This window comes from Malania oleifera, chromosome 10 (genome assembly GCF_029873635.1).
Source record: "Malania oleifera isolate guangnan ecotype guangnan chromosome 10, ASM2987363v1, whole genome shotgun sequence".
Taxonomy (NCBI): domain Eukaryota; kingdom Viridiplantae; phylum Streptophyta; class Magnoliopsida; order Santalales; family Ximeniaceae; genus Malania; species Malania oleifera.
The window spans coordinates 82583654-82601374 of NC_080426.1; positions in this window are offsets into that span (position 1 = coordinate 82583654).

Genomic DNA, 17721 nt, shown 5'->3' on the forward strand with positions numbered 1-17721 from the left:
CCCTTTCCACCCTAGGGGTACTATCATGTGGGTGGATCCTATACAGAGGTGTAAGCCACTTTGACGAGAGCGTTATAGATTAGACGCATGTCACGGTCCCATATCGGATTGTGTACTACGGAGATCTTGGGCTTGTAAGGATGGTTTGAGTTCCAATTTGTGAGACGCCTTTTATAGGACAAACTTGTGAGGCCAGTGGGTCAAAACGGATAATACCTCACCGGAGTTGGGCTCAAGACCATTACATTCAAAGCCTACCTGTAGTGCGAGCTGTTTTTGGGCTGTTTTTGTTTGATATATTGTGATTCTTGATTTTTCGGACAGCCTACAGGGTGATCTGCTTTTGTTGTATGCCAAATAAGGTCCTTTGAAACAATAGTATTAGCATCATTGAATTTGCATGTGATGTTGGTAATTATGGTTTTATTGATTTTTGAACTCTTCATTGATTGATGCCAATATTTATTTGGTAATATGATCAATGCAATTACAAGATTGCCTAATTTAAACACTATCCATTTTCATTTTGTTTTTGTTTTTGTTTTTGTTTTTTTGTTTTTGTGGTCTAAATCCCTTCAAAATTTGATAGTATTACAACAAGACCCCTAAGAGTTTTGTATATTTATCTTTTTTCTATAAAATAATAGCAAATAGTCGTCATGTTATGTAAGTGTTAGAAACTTCAGATCTGCCATTTCCAACTTGTGTTGACAAATAAATTAAGGCTGACATGCTTGAGAAGTGTTTGACATATATCAGGGGCTAGTGTTTGATATGTGTAGGACGCTGACACTTGACAAATAAATTAAGGCTGACACGCTTGAGAAGTGTTCAACATATTTTGGGGGAGTTAGTGTTTGATATGTGTAGGATGCCGACACTTCACCTTGTTAAAGTGTCAATGCTTCAGAGATAGGGATAAAGACCTTTGGCTTAGCTTTTTTCAAAATGTTGAGGATGTTGTCGAGATTGACTTGATGAAGGTGGTGTTAAGAGTATTGTGTGAAGTATAAGAACTAATTACAATGATAGGTCTCTCCCTTTATTCTTGATATAGTACCCTTGTTAACTGACATCACTAGCATAATAATGACGTACATGGTTATTAAAATCGCGATCTGGATCGTAGGATTGTACGATTCTACGATCCAGATTCACCCAAATGATCCAAGTCGCAACAAAAATCAGAATTAAGTAGAATCGTGGTAGAATTGTAAAAGAATGAGTACAAGCATAAAATTGTAAGTAGAATCGTACGGATCCTACTCTGTTACCTGGATTGGGATTTGTTTTCGTTTTTGGGCTTCAATAATGTGGTTCAATGCATGTTTTTATTTGCCCAAAGGCCCCAAAAGGTTTATGTTTGGTCCAAAGTCTTCTAAAACTGGGGCAAAATGGCTCCCAGCCTCCCAACAGTGAACAGATTCAGCAGAATCTGTGCCTGATTTCCCTGGAGTTCAACCCCTCAGTCCTTTACTTATTGAAAATCAGCAACCCTGCACCTGAATTTCTCTCCTGTTCGACTACCAGAGAGCCCTCCATCTGGTGACTGGTGTTTGAACAGCAGCAGCTAGCAGTCTTGTTATTTGATCAACAGTTCTTTGCTGTTCAACAACCAGAGTTCCTGGGGTTCGACAAAAACTCTGTCCTTAGTCCTCTTCCTTCTTTGATGTTCGACAAAAACATTAGTCCTCTCCAACACAGGGTTCTTGTTTGATAAGGAACAGCCAAGAAAAGAGCCAAGCCAGCTGGCCCAGCAGAGCTGCAGAGGTATGCTTTGAAACAAATTTTTTTCTTCTTGAAAAGACTCAATAGTGAGCACTGTTTTTCTCCTTCTTCTCCTTTTCTTGCTCTTCTTCTTTTTCTTCTTTTTATTGTTTGAACTTTTTGTTGTTCTTTTAACTTCTTATACTTAAGTTACTAACCAAGTTTTAAGTCTTAAGACTTGTCATAAAGTTCCACATATATAATTTTTTAATATTTATTTTACATTGAAAATAGAATCTTACGATTCTTGATCTGATTCTATAATTTGATCCTGTAGACCCCTCCAACAATCCCACTTAGAATCCCGATTCTAACAACCTTGATGACATACAACAGTAAATACTAAATTGCTGAAGTAATCTATAACCCTCCCTTTAAAGTTGGAGCATAAATATCATATGCTCCTAGCTTGTTACAAGTTGACTTTACATGAGTACTCCTAGTTTAGTGAATAAATCAAATCAACAAGGTGGAAATCAGACTTCACCTAAGTGGTTATAATGAGTTTCTTCCAAGTTTCTCTAGAACAAAGTGACAATCAATTTCAATGTGTTTTGCCAGTTTATGAAAGACTGGGTTGGAGGCAGTATGAACAACAACTTGATTCTCACACATCAACTCCATATCTAGGTTGGAGGTAGTATGAACAACAACTTGATTCTCACACATCATCAACTCCATAGGCCGAGAATGTGGAAAACCAAGTTCTTCCAACATGTTCTTTAGCCAAACAAGCTCAAGTGTAGTGTGGGCCATGCCAAGTACTCTGACTTAGCATTTGACTTGGCTATCACATTTTGCTTCTTACTCTTCTAGGATGCTAGTTTACCACCAATAAAATCGAAGTGTTTGGTTGAATATAAGTGTGACCTCGATCCTCATAGAAGAGACTCTCTAGTCCCAGGTGCACCTTTAAAGTATATCTCAAGATAGAACGATTACATTCCATTGACTTGTTCTTGGAGAATCAAGAAACAAAATCACAACACTTGTTTCTAAAGATATATGTAGTTAAGTGAGTGTGAGATAATTCTACTTTTCAACAAGTGTGTATTATCTCTCTGGATTAGCTACAAATCACTGACATTAGGAACTAATTTGCTATTAGGATGCACAGTGTATTGGATCCCAATAGCCAGTCTTATCTAAAAGGTTTAGAACATATTTGGTCACAAAATGGTACCATACGGGATTTGAATACTTCTATACAAAGAATATATTTTAATGGCCCTGATGTTTTGGTTTGAAATTTAGTATGTAGGAAATGCTTCGGGTTCTTGTTACCTTGATCATCATCACTTGTAACCACAATTCACAATATCATCCACATAAACAATGAGCAAAATCCTACCAGAAGCAATTGGCAATAGAATACAAAGTGACCATGCACCGCTAAGACTGGACTCAAGTACTACAACATTGAACTGATGAAACCATGCTTTGGAAGATTGTTGTAGGCCATACAAGGATTCTTGAGCCAACATGCTAATCTTGACTCCCTCTGAGCAACAAGCCTTGGTGGTTGCTCCATATGACCTTCGTCAAAAGATCACCAGGTAGAAAGGCATTTTTCACATCTAAGATGCAGTCTATGCAGATGAACAAATGAATTAAGATGGGTTTGGATACTACAAAGAATGTGTTAGCCATTCAATTGAGTATATACTTTTAACATTAAGGTGGGCCTTTAAATGAGCCATAGAGCCATCAAGATTGACCTTCGTAGCATACACCTAGTGATAGCCAGCCATAGACTTATGAGTAGGGAGAGGTATCAATTCCCAAGTGTCATTATCTTGGAATGCATGTATCGCTTCAGCCATTGTAGTCCTCCACACATAATGGGTAATGCTTCAAGGAAATATAGACTTAGGTACTAACAAGAAAAAAAATATAAGGGTGACAAGAGTTCATAGAAAAAGAAATTAGAGATTGGATGTTAGGTACATGTGCATTGACCTTTCCGAATAGCAATAGGAAGATCAATATTTTTGGGAAATAAGATCATTAAGTGAGGAAACGAGATGCATAGAAGTAGAAGTTGGAGGAGGCTATCCTCCCTAAAGCAGTTGTTTTGTGTACACTTGCAAAATGGGACGATCCAAGCGATGAGAAGGACTCAAACTAGATGGAGATGTAGGAGTGAGGAGAGATAATAGGCTAGGATCTAAAAGGCTAGCAAGAACTCAAGGAATTTGAATAGTATAGTGTAGACTCGGAGAAGGCAAGATTAGAAGAGATAGAGTTGATGTAAGCTAGGGCTATAACATCAATGATTCTTACAAGAGTAGCCAAGAAAAAAACATTTGATAGAATGAGGATCCAGCTTATGCATTCTTGGACTTAACTAATGGACTAACACACCACCAAATCTATGGGGAGGAAGTTTATAAAGGAGCCTTTGGGAAGAGAACCAAATATGGTATTTTACCGAAAGGACAGAAGACTGCCTTTTATTGATGAAAGAGCAAGCAGTGAGCATGACATCACCCCAAAAAACTTTTGGGACATTCATTTGATCCATGGACTCCATCCCAACACACAACCTCAAATTGAAGCAAATCACAAAAACACAATGAACACGATAACAATTGGAACAAATCACCAACACAACTATATACCACTGTTAGAAGTCCTAGTAAACTCAGCAAACACCGACAAACAGCCTCACAACACAATCAGATCTTTGGATCCATAACCAAAATCTCATTACTATGGTTTACAGAGGGATTTGAACAAATATAAGATCAATTTAGGCAAAAAATGGCTATATGGAGCACGTGGGATTGGCACTGCTTGCCTTTGACTGGCATATCAGGGTGAGTGAGGGCAGCTACGATAATGAGATTTCAGGGGTAGGCAAATTGGCAGTGTCTCTGGGTGGGCCATGGCGTTGGTTTTGCAAGATCTGAAGGGGTTTTGATGTTCTTGAGGTCGTAGTGTTGTCAAGAGAATTCCTGGCAACTGCTTTGTCTTCAGCTTGGCTGGTTTTTAGGCCTTGGTGTTGCTAGCAGTTCTATTATGATGGTAGACATGTAGCAGATTTAGGGTTTTAGACTTCGGTTTGATTGGAGTTATGGCCCTTGGGTTTTAGGTCTCATGCCATGCTCTGATACCATCTTCAAAGTATTAGGTAAATTGGAAGACTCATAATGATAGGTCTCTCTATTTATGATATATACCAATTACATGACAATGACCATGATACCCTCACTCATGCTTACTATGACAGCAATAACACGCAACAATGATGCTAAATAACTAAAACAACATGTCACAATTTAGGAGTCATATGTTAATTGTGCGATGCCCTGTTAGGGTTAGCAATTTCTGGTCTGTGTGTATTGACAGCTAGTGCCTACAAAATTTTTGTTGAGGTCCTTGTGGATAGAATTAGGGGGGTGTAGGAAATATCACTTTTTGTTCTCAATTGAATTTTGTTTGGTGGGAGATATATTTTAGATGCTATCCTTGTGGTTAACAAGGTTGTTGAGGATGTTAGAGGAGCAAGGTCCGATGATGGTGTAGTGGCACTAGGGCTCCAAACTCCAACCATTTGTCAGAGAAAACCACTTGTTGGAGAACTTTTGACTTTCAGTCTCTCTCTCTCTCTCTCTCCATTTTTCCGGTTGAAGGGGGGCAACATCAAGGTTGTTAGGATTGGGATCGTACATAGGATCATTGGGGGGGTCGGCAGGGTCAGATCGTGGATTGTAAGATTCTACGTACAATGTAAAATAAATTAAAATTTTATATATTTGGCAATTTATGACAACTCTCAATAAAATAATCCTTAAAACTTGGTAGTAAGTTCAAGAAATTAAAACAAATTTCAGGAATGTAGCTTGCTTGCTAGCTAGGACCTAGCAGGTTTTTCCTTCAACAATTTTGAACCTGAAAAAAAAAAAAAAAAAAACTAAATAGCCTGAACTGCAAAGTGCTCTACAAAGAACAGACTGTTGTTAGATTATTTATTTAATAATTATAATTAAAAAAAAAAAAAAAGAGTGAAAGGAAGAAGGAAGAAGAAATTGCTAATCTTAATTCAATGAATTGATGTAAATTTCTCAGTTTTTGTGGTTTTGTCATCAGACCACAAGAAGGAGATGAAGGAAAAGAAGAAGAAAGAGGAAGAACTTTTTGTTAGTGGCAAAAAAAAGAAGAGGAAAAAGAAAGCTACATGATGTTTGTTTTGGGAAAAAAGATAGCTTGGCTTGTCAATAATTAGAGAGAGAGAAAAAAAAGGAAGAAAGTGAAAAGAACTACAAAGATAACGCATAATTGCTATAGGCCTGCAACTTTAAGCCCTCAGCCTGACTATAAAACTCCCTATTTGTTGAAGCTCTCTGCTGATCTCAAAGCTATTAGCTGACCTCTATTGTTGCTGGAAGAAGGAACAATCCAAGGCTCTTGATAGACAACTTAGGATTTGTCTATCAAGAACTCTAAGCTCTCAGAGAGCTTTCAATTTTGAAGGAAGAGAGCTTTCAAATGATGCTCAGCTGATCTCGACTTAAATTGAACAAACCCAAAACATGCTTGTTATGTTGCCCTAATTTTGATGCATTTGAGCCAACTATACCAAAATTTGTGTCTATGCAAAAGTAAAGTGTTTGGGCCAATAAAAATATATATTGGGCCCTTTTCTTTAAAATCCTTAATAGTTAAAATCCATATTCCATTTCAAAAGTAGGATTGGTAGGATCACAAGTAGGATTGAGATCCTAAGATTGTAACGATCCAGATAAGATCCTATTGGGATCCTACTTTATTAAGATTCTACTTAAGATTTGGATCAATTAGGCAAGTACGAATTGTAGGATTGTAGAATCGCACAATCTGGATCAGGATTTTGATAACCTTGGGCAACAAGGCGTAGCATTCCAGTGCAGGAAGTGTCCTAGAGATGTCATTGCCATCTTGATAAGTGGCTCATCTGTCTAAAAATAAAAATAAATAAATTAATTTCCGACACACATCGGATATGTTTTGGGGAGTGTTGAGAAGGTGTTGAATCTGTTGATATCCAACGCGCATCAGATACTGACACTTGAGGCTGTCAGAATCGTTGGTGTTTCCTAGTAGAAAAAAACCATGTTTGATGGGATTTCTTATTAAAGATTCTAAAGAGGATAGGATTCAGCAATAGGTTGATTTAGTGGATCATTTTTGTGTCTATCGTCTGATTGTATGCTTGTCTGATTGTCCATTCTTATTAATGGTACTCCTCAAGGTTTCTTCTCTAGCTCTAGAGTCTTTCCTTATTCATATTGGTGATGGAGTCTCTTTCTAGGCTGCTGAGGAATATTGATGAGGGAGGTTTTCTGAGAAGCTTCAAAGTATTGACTGGCAGCTTTGAGCTGGAGGTCTCTCAGTTGTTTTATTTTCCAGATGATACTGTGGTTTTTCTAAAGGACAGGAAGATGATTAATTCCCAATATCTTAGACATGTCTTCCTTTGGTTTGAAGCTATCACTGGTTAAGGGGCTCATGTAGATAAAAGAGAAGTGATTTTGGTGGGGCAAGTGAGGAATGTGGAGCTGTTGGCTAACAACTAGGGGTCTAAAGTGGAGAAACTACGGTAGTGTTTGGGAGCATGTATTTCGGGGCCTTGGATTTGGATTTGTGTAGATTTGGAAGAAAGTCAATACGATTTTATGCATCATTTTATCCAAATCCTCACAAATCCAAATCCAAAGCCGGAAATCCACGCTCCCAAACACGGTACGTGATTTGTTTCTTCCTTTGGGATTGCACTTTGAAATTAAGATAGCATAGTCCTAAGTTCATTGTGCCTATTAAGTATCTTAGGATTCTTTGAACAACAATTTGGTGTGATTCCTTAGGTGCTGATTGAAAACGTGCACACATATACACACTAAACATTATATCGGGTCTACTAGCTGTTAGATATAATAGACTTCCAATCATGCCTCTATAGTGCTTTGTGTCTATGGATTTTCCCTTTTCATCTTTGTTTAGGCTGATGGAGGTACTCATAGGCGTGCCTATGGGTTTACTATTTTCCATACCAAATTTTTGTATCATATCTTTTATATATTTGTTTGACTTATAAAAGTCCCATTTTTTGTTTGTTTAATTTGCAGTCCAAGAAAATAGTTTAATTCCCCCATCAAGCTCATTTCAAATTCTTCTTGCATACATTTTGCAAATTCTTTACATAGATGTTCATTTGTAGCACCAAATACTATATCATCTACATAGATTTGAACTAAAAGTATATTATTTTCCTTATTTTTAATGAACAAGGTGCTATCAATTTTTTCTCTTAAAAATCCCTTCTCAATTAGAAATCCACTAAGTCTTTCATACCAAGCCCTAGGGGCTTATTTAAGTCCATACAAAGCCTTAGTCTAAATAGATGGTTAGGATTTTCAATATTCTCAAAACCAGGGGGTTGTTCAACATATACCTCTTCATTGATATATCCATTCAAGAATGCACTTTTGACATCCATTTGGTATAACTTAAACTTTGTAGGAAGCATAGGCTAACAACATTCTAATAGCTTCCATTCTAGCTACAGGGGCAAAGGTTTCATCATAGTCTATTCCTTTTTCTTGATTGTACCCCTTTGCTACAAGTCTAGCTTTGTTTCTAGTGATTATACCATTTTCATCATTTTTATTTCTAAATACCCATTTAGTTCCTATAATCGAATGATTTTCCGGTTTGGGTACTAATTTCCATACTTGACTTCTTTCAAATTGGTTTAATTCTTCTTGCATTGCAACTATCCAAGATTCATCTTTAAAGGCTTCTTCAATATTTTTGGGTTCATTTTGGGATAGGAATGCATAATGATTGCAAAGGTTCTTTAGTGAAGATCTAGTAGTCACACCTCTAGATGGTTCACCTATAATTTGTTCTTTAGGGTGATCTTTCTTATATTTCCATTCTTTTGGAAATTCCATATTTTCTATGAGTTCATCTTTTGACTTTTCTTCGATTATTTCATTTTCCTCCTTGATTTCTATCTCATCCTCCTTTTTGAATACATCATCTTTTTCTTCATTTTAAATAGGCTTTACTATTTGTGGAGTATCCTAGGAAAATGCCTTCATCCGATTTAGCATCAAATAAGTTGTCTTTGTTATTTAGGAAGAAACACTTACATCCAAAAGCATGAAAGTACTTTATGTTAGGCCTTCTTCCTTTCCACAATTCATAGGGTGTTTTGTTTAGGTTTGATCTAATGGAAACCCTATTAATTATATAGCTAGCTGTATTTACAGCTTCGGCCCAAAAATATTTTGGTAGGTCATTTTCATTAAGCATGGTCCTTGCCATTTCTTGGAGGGTTCTATTTTTTCTTTCCACAACTCCATTTTGTTGTGGGGTTCTAGGTGCCGAAAAGTTGTGATTTATGCCATATTCATTACAAAAATTTTCAACATTTTGATTCTTAATTCTCTTCCTTGGTCACTTCTAATATTTGAGACATAATACCCTTTCTCATTTTGAAGCTTCTTACATAAAGTGATTAATGAGTTGTAAGCTTCTTCTTTGTTAGCTAGGAACAACACCCATGTGTATCTTGAGTAATTATCAACAATTACAAAGGCGTATTGTTTTCCTCCTAAACTTTGGGTTCTAGTAGGACCAAACAAGTCTAAGTGTATGAGTTCTAGGGGTTTACTAGTTGATATATGTTTCTTCTTTTTGAAACTTTTTTTGGTTTGTTTTCCTAATTGACAAGCATCACACACTTTATCTTTGACAAATTTTGTTTTAGGCAAGCCTTTAACTAAATTCTTTTTGGAGAGTTTGGATATAAGATCCATGCGAGTATGTCCTAACCTCCTATGCCAAAGCCAACTATTTTCACTCATGGCTGCTAGACAAGTTATGTCTTGAGAGATTAAACTATCAAAATTTATGCAATAAACATTGTTCATTCTAAGTGTAGTGAATAACGTTTTTTGATTCTTAGAATCTCGTATTATGCATTTTTCTCTCTCAAACATGATTTCATATCCTTTGTCGCTAAGTTGACTAATACTTAGTAAATTATGCTTTAGACCATCTACTAACAAGACATCATCTATAGAAAATGAAGAGTCTTTACCTATTTTACCTATTCCGATGATCTTGCCTTTTGCATTGTCACCGAAGGTTACAAATCCTCCATCCTTTGGAGTGAGAGAGGTAAACTTAGATTTATCGCCCGTCATATGCCTTGAACATCCGCTGTCCAAGTACCATTTATCCTTAGACGGAGTGGTCCTAAAGCAAACCTACAAGAAATGATTCAAGTTGTTACTTTTGGAACCCAAACCTTCTTAATTTTCTTTAAATTTTGTCTATTTTCAGCATTTATCTTCCACTCATCTTTTACTTTTGTATACTTTTTCTTAAGTGGACAATTAAACATTATGTGTCCTTTCTTTTTGCACATGTAGCATGTGGTGTGCTCATGAATATTTGTTGATGAAGTACTTGCATAATATTTAGTTTGATTTACAAAATATCTCATATACAAGTTTTTCTTTCTTTTGTTTGAGGCTCCATTATATCCAATTCCTTCTTTGTTGTTTGCCATCCTTTGTTGTCTTACCATCTTTTCAAAATTATCCTTTCCTCTAGTAAAGTTGTAGATGACCTTTTCTTTCTCTAGAATTTGGTTTTTGAGATTATTCATTTCTTGCATTTTCTTGCTATCTTCATTCTCTTGAGACTTAGCTAGTTTTTGAGATAAATTATCTATTTTCTTCTCAAGTTCTTCAATTTTTAAGTCTTTTTCTTTTTCAACAAGTTTTGCAGATTCAAGTTGATTTTTAAGTGCCTCGTTTTGTTGTTTCAAGCTAATGTTCCTTTTTGAGACTTTAATAAACTTGTTATGTAGAAAGAGTAATTCATTTTGAAGTTCTTTGTAAGAGGACATACTTTCACACGAATTACTACAAGATTCATTACACAAATCTTCAGAGAGGGAATAATAAGAGTTTACCTCCTCGTTATGCGCCATGAAGCATATGTTTGCTATTTCTCGATCACTTGGTTCTTTTTCCGATTCACTTGAACTAGTGTCATCCCAAGTTGCCTTCATTGCAGGCGTCTTTTTCTTCTTGTCCTTCTTGAGTTGTGGGCATTCCGGTTTGATGTGCCCGACCTTTTTACAATGATAGCAAGTGGGAGGATCATTTTTATTTTTGTATTCCTTTTTATTGCTTTCTCCTTTTTCAGCTTTTGATCCATTAAATTTTCTAGTGAATTTTTTATTTCTTCTTAAGAATTTTCCAAGTCTTTTAGTTATTAAAGCTAAGTCATCATCTTCTAATTCACTAGATTCATTATCTTCCTCACTTGAATATTCTTTCAAAGCTTTTAGAGCTATAAACTTCTTATTTTTGTTTTCTGTGCTTCTCTCTTTCAACATCATTTCATAGGTTAGAAGAGATTCTATGAGTTCATCTAAAGAAGTTGTTTTAAGATTTCTTCCTTCCGTAATGGCTGTGGCTTTTGGTTCCCAAATAGATGGGAGTGCTCTTAGAATTTTACGAATCATCTCTTGGGTGGAATAAGTTTTTCCTAAGGCACTAAGTGAATTTATGATATGGGTGAACCTAGTGTACATGCTTGTTATACTCTCATCGGAGTTTATTCTAAAGGCTTCATATTCACTGGTTAACATATCGATTCTACTTTCCCTAACATCTACTGTACCTTCTTAGGTTACTTCTAATTTATCCCAAATTTCTTTGGTAGTTTTACATGCCATTACTCTGTTGAACTCATTTGCATCAAGTGCACAGTATAAAACGTTTATTGCACTTGAGTTAATTTGCAACATTTTATAATCTGAGTCATTTAGTTCTTTATCTTCTTTAGGTATTCTTTTCCATCAACTAGCTTAGTGGGGATTAAATTTCCATTTGTTACAACGTTCCATGCCTTCCAGTCCATAGTTTGAAGGTAGATTCTCATTCGCTGCTTCCAGAAGGTATAATTTAATCCACAAAAAATAGGTGGCCTAGTTGAGGATTGACCCTCACCAAAGGGAGCTACTCCTATTTGTGTCATTTAGATCTTTATATAGCTACTTATTAAGTTTTGCTATAATCTCGCTTTGATACCAATTGAAATTAGGATAGCTTCCCAAGATGGGGGTGAATTGGGAATTTAAAAACTTTCTTTTCAATTTCTTTTAAGAATACTTAACTTCTTTTATTGTTTAACCAATTCTTTTACTTGTTTGTTTAATTTTTCAAACACACAATAACTTGGTTTCTTTTATACAATCAACAACATAAGCACTTAAATAACTAAATCGCCAATCAACCTTTCAATCAACCACACTATCCAAACTAATTAAATACAATTTGAAAGCAAACAACCAAACCAAAATTAAGATATACAGTAGTAAGAAATTAGGATGATTGTTTGTTTATGTATGCCTTATAAATATGAATCAAGCCCTGTAGTTGAATGAAATGCTTGTTAAAATAAATTTGCTTCTTTTATATGATTTACAATCACACATCCACACTCTTCCCAAAATTCAGAATTCAAGTAAACTCTAAGTTAATTTTCTTTGGGTGTTTTAACCAAGTAACGTACTCTCGTATGGTTTAGCCAACGTACTCTCTTTTGGTTTCCGCAACCCAAATCAAAATTAAACTTTAAGTTTGTTTGATTTCCAAATATACGTAGTGTATATGATTTCAAATTTAAACCATCCACGCAATATAAATATGCTGAAAATAAAGAGTAAGGGAAAGAGAGAGTGAGACACAGGATTTTACGAGGCTCGACTTCAACACAGCCTACGTCCTCGCCTTTGGCAAAACCACGAAAGGATTTACTAAACCTGTTCCTTCACCGGGTGGAACAATACCTTTACACACTCCTTCGGAAGGTTAGAGCAGCACCTCTCTAAGCGATAATCCCTCGCCTAACCAACGATCCAGCAAACCTGGAATCGTCACAATCTACAAGAATATAATATAAATTCTGCGTACAAAAAAATACTCTCAAAATTTAGAGCAGGTTGTACAAATTGAGATGTAAATTGTACTTCAAAAAACCAAAGCAAAATAGAATATATGAAGCTCTAAAGTTTTTAGAAGTCACCAATGGTTCATTTAAAAGAGAAATGGAATTGCAACCCGGAACCGAACTTTGATATTTTCAATCTACCAAAATTGTAGAATTCCTCTCCAGCAAAAGATGTGAGCAAAGAAGAATTTCAGAAGAATTTCAGCACAAGATGAATTTTAAATTTTGTCTGATTTATCTCTTTTCTTGTATTTTTTCTATCATGTTTTTTCATTACCCAAAGAGATATTTATAGGCAATTTAAAAGATCAACTTCCACATCAAATTTGGTAAACTTTGAAAAAACATTAATTTGTTGACTAAATTTTGAATTTCAAAATTTTGAAAGATCAACATTCACATCAAATTAGGTAAACTTTGAAAAAACATTAAATTGTTGATTAAATTTTGAAATTCAAAACTTTGAAAGATGTTGTCAATATCAAATTAGGTAAACTTTGAAAAAACATTAAATTGTTGATTTAAATTTTGAAATTCAAAACTTTGAAAGATGTTGTCCATATCAAATTAGGTAAACTTTGAAAAAACATTAAAATTGTTGACTAAATTTTGAAATTCAAAATTTTGAAAGATGTTGTTCATATCAAATTAGGTAAACTTTGAAAAAACATTAAATTGTTGATTAAATTTTGAAATTCAAAATTTTGAAAGATCAACATCCACATCAAATTAGGTAAACTTTGAAAAAACATTAAATTGTTGATTAAATTTTGAAATTCAAAATTTTAAAAGAAGCTTCCCGTTGAGATCTAAAATTTGCTCCACGTGGCAGTCGTCTGCCATGACATGGCAGTTATCTGTCATAGTTAAAATTTAAACTCAGAATACTTTTATTAAACCCTTTAACTTGCCAGTCGTCTGTCCATAGACAAACAGTCATCTATCAAGTGCACTGCTTATCAGAAACTCTTTTTTATTTTGAACACTTTCCTTCCTTTAAGACCTTTGTTACTTTAATTTCAAAAACATGTTTTAAGCTCTTTAAAACAAAGTGTTTCTTAGTTTCTTTTGTTTTTATAAGAGCTTCACATATCTAAATGACATTTGATTTTAAAGTACTTACAACAGTTCTTCTAATTATGGTCTTCTTAAATCCTTCAGCCTCCTTCAGCCTTTTGAGGTTCACTTTTGACTTTGGGTTTGCTTGCCCTTAAGCTTCTTCATTTGTCATTCATTGCCTTCAATATTTGAGGAGCTTTCACTAGATTAATATTGAGCTTCAACTTATCAACCTTGAGAGTTCTTTTACCTAAAACACATCACTTAACATCATATATTAAAGCATCCTTCATTTTGTTATCATCAAAACAGGATTGAAAAGTCCAGTTAAGTCAAGTGGCACATGCCACTTCTTAGGAAGATCTTTAGTTTCTTGGTTTTCTAAGAAACAAAATTCCATGGCTTTGTCAACTATTGAGGTTGAATATGTAGCAGCTGGTAGTTGTTGTGCACAAACTCTTTACATGAAACAACAATTAAGAGATTTCAATTTAAACTACACAACTGTACCAATTAAGTGTGATAACACGAGTGCGATTAACATATCTAAAAAATCCTATTTTACACTCAAGAACAAAGCACATTGACATAAGACACCACTTCCTAAGAGATCATATTCAAAAAGAAGACATAAATCTAGAATTCATCAATACAAATGACCAATGGACTGATATCTTCACTAAACCACTCTCAGAAGATAGATTTATAACCATAAGAAGAGAACTTGGTCTACTACATAGTAGAGAAGTAAACTAAAAGGAACCAGACTTAAAGAAATATCTACAATCTCTAAGATCACTTAGGGTTTGTCTCTTTTAAGTAATCAAAATTTGTTTTGGCATGTACTTTGATGTGTTGTATAATTCAACACTGAGTTTGAATTGCTTTCCTCGTCTCTTAGGCTCATGATATGAGATATGCAGCATGCTACATGTGGATGTTTAAAAAAAAAAAAAATTGGTATCTTTAAATTTATATTTTTGAAATTCTAAGCATCAAAATTACTAAGTTGAGCACCATATGCATGATTGAAAATTCAAAAAAGTCACAACACATGAAATAAGAATGCCCAATTTGAAATATGATGTTGAATCTTGGCATGATTAAGGAGTGTGTGGTCATATGTACATTTTAATGTTTACCCTTTTTGATTGATGTCAAAAGGGAGAGTAGTATTTGAGCAAAATCTTGGCATGATTGTGAGCTTGATGGGCATGATAAAGATTAAATTGATTAAAAGCATAATAAAGCATGATATTGATAGTCTGATATTGAAACTTGAGCATGTTGAGTATGATTAGAATGAAAAATATAAGCAATAAGAAAATTGAGCAATGAGCATGATTGGACTTGAATCTACAAATTGTTAAAGAATTGCTTATCGTAAGGGGGAGTAGAATAAAGCAAGTTGTAAGGGGGCGATTTTTTATGCTTACTCATATTTTTTGCTCCTCATTTGTCATCATCAAAAAGGGGGAGACTGTTGACTTAACTGGACTTTTCAATCCTATTTTGATGATAACAAAATGAATGATGTTTTAACATATGATGTTAAGTGATGTGTTTTAGGTAAAAGAACTCTAAAAGTTGATGAGTTGAAGCTCAATATTAATCTAGTGAAAGCTCCTCAAAATATTGAAGGCAATGAATGACAAATAAAGAAGCTTAAGGGCAAGCAAACTCAAAGTCAAAAGTGAACCCCAAAAGGCTGAAGGATTTAAGAAAACCATAATTAGAAGAACTGTTGTAAGTACTTTAAAATCAAATGTCATTTAGATATGTGAAGCTCTCATAAAAACAAAAGAAACTAAGAAACATTTTATTTTAAAGAGCTTAAAACATGTTTTTGAAATTAAAGTAACAAAGGTCTTAAAGGAAGGAAAGTGTTCAAAATAAAAAGAGAGTTTCTGATAAGCAGTGCACCTGACAGATAACTGTCTGTCTATGGACAGACGACTGGCAAGTTAAAGGGTTTAATAAAAGTATTCTGAGTTTAAATTTTAACTATGACAGATGACTGCCATGTCATGGCAGACGACTGCCACGTGGAGCAAATTTTAGATCTCAACGGGAAGCTTCTTTTAAAATTTTGAATTTCAAAATTTAATCAACAATTTAATATTTTTTCAAAGTTTACCTAATTTGATGTGGATGTTGATCTTTCAAAATTTTGAATTTCAAAATTTAATCAACAATTTAATGTTTTTTCAAAGTTTACCTAATTTGATATGAACAACATCTTTCAAAATTTTGAATTTCAAAATTTAGTCAACAATTTTAATATTTTTTCAAAGTTTACCTAATTTGATATGGACAACATCTTTCAAAGTTTTGAATTTCAAAATTTAAATCAACAATTTAATGTTTTTTCAAAGTTTACCTAATTTGATATTGACAACATCTTTCAAAGTTTTGAATTTCAAAATTTAATCAACAATTTAATGTTTTTTCAAAGTTTACCTAATTTGATGTGAATGTTGATCTTTCAAAATTTTGAAATTCAAAATTTAGTCAACAAATTAATGTTTTTTCAAAGTTTACCTAATTTGATGTGGAAGTTGATCTTTTAAATTGCCTATAAATATCTCTTTGGGTAATGAAAAAACATGATAGAAAAAACACAAGAAAAGAGAGAAATCAGACAAAATTTGAAATTCATCTTGTGCTGAAATTCTTCTGAAATTCTTCTTTGCTCACATCTTTTGCTCGAGAGGAATTCTACAATTTTGGTAGATTGAAAATATCAAAGTTCGGTTCCGGGTTGCAATTCCATTTCTCTTTTAAATGAACCATTGGTGACTTCTAAAAACTTTAGAGCTTCATATATTCTATTTTGCTTTGGTTTTTTGAAGTACAATTTACATCTCAATTTGTACAACCTGCTCTAAATTTTGAGAGTATTTTTTTGTACGCAGAATTTATATTATATTCTTGTAGATTGTGACGATTCCAGGTTTGCTGGATCGTTGGTTAGGCGAGGGATTATCGCTTAGAGAGGTGCTGCTCTAACCTTCCGAAGGAGTGTGTAAAGGTATTGTTCCACCCGGTGAAGGAACAGGTTTAGTAAATCCTTTCGTGGTTTTGCCAAAGGCGAGGACGTAGGCTGTGTTGAAGCCGAGCCTCGTAAAATCCTGTGTCTCACTCTCCCTTTCCCTTACTCTTTATTTTCAGCATATTTATATTGCGTGGATGGTTTAAATTTGAAATCATATACACTACGTATATTTGGAAATCAAACAAACTTAAAGTTTAATTTTGATTTGGGTTGCGGAAACCAAAAGAGAGTACGTTGGCTAAACCATACGAGAGTACGTTACTTGGTTAAAACACCCAAAGAAAATTAACTTAGAGTTTACTTGAATTCTGAATTTTGGGAAGAGTGTGGATGTGTGATTGTAAATCATATAAAAGAAGCAAATTTATTTTAACAAGAATTTCATTCAACTACAGGGCTTGATTCATATTTATAAGGCATACATAAACAAACAACCATCCTAATTTCTTACTACTGTATATCTTAATTTTGGTTTGGTTGTTTGCTTTCAAATTGTGTTTAATTAGTTTGGATAGTGTGGTTGATTGAAAGGTTGATTGGCGATTTAGTTATTTAAGTGCTTGTGTTGTTGATTGTATAAAAGAAACCAAGTTATTGTGTGTTTGAAAAATTAAACAAACAAGTAAAAGAATTGGTTAAACAATAAAAGAAGTTAAGTATTCTTAAAAGGAATTGAAAAGAAAGTTTTTAAATTCCCAATTCACCCCCCTCTTGGACATGCTCTCTCCTTGACAGGTTTGAAAGAAAGCTATCAGAACCATGCCTAAGTGTTGGTGGGCTGGGCAGAGAGATCTCAAGGTTCAATAAGGCCCTTTTGGAAA